Source organism: Aptenodytes forsteri, unplaced genomic scaffold, assembly GCF_000699145.1.
Source record: "Aptenodytes forsteri isolate BGI_AS27 unplaced genomic scaffold, ASM69914v1 Scaffold95, whole genome shotgun sequence".
Taxonomy (NCBI): domain Eukaryota; kingdom Metazoa; phylum Chordata; class Aves; order Sphenisciformes; family Spheniscidae; genus Aptenodytes; species Aptenodytes forsteri.
This window is the reverse complement of record NW_008794624.1, coordinates 5,592-5,905: the sequence shown is the minus strand read 5'-3', so window position 1 is coordinate 5,905 and position 314 is coordinate 5,592.

The window sequence follows — 314 nt, the reverse complement described above, 5'->3', positions numbered from 1 at the left end:
GGGGGGGGGGGCGGCTCAGTCCCTCCCCCTGCCCCTCTGTACATACTGTCTGTTCATTTCCCCCTTATCTATTTAAGAAACAAGACGGAGACGAATGCCTTTAATTTTGTATGTTGGAAATGCCGAACGAGAAGCAGCCGGCTGCTCGGGAGCCTGGACCGCCCACAGCTCCTGGCCTTGCTCAATAACTCCTCCAGCACGGAACCGGCTATAAATCTCTATAAATATAGAATTGCTCTATTTTTGTGTAAATGCAGAATAATGTAAAATTACTTGCCATCAGGTATTTGCCAGGCTCAGTGTTGCTGGGAGGG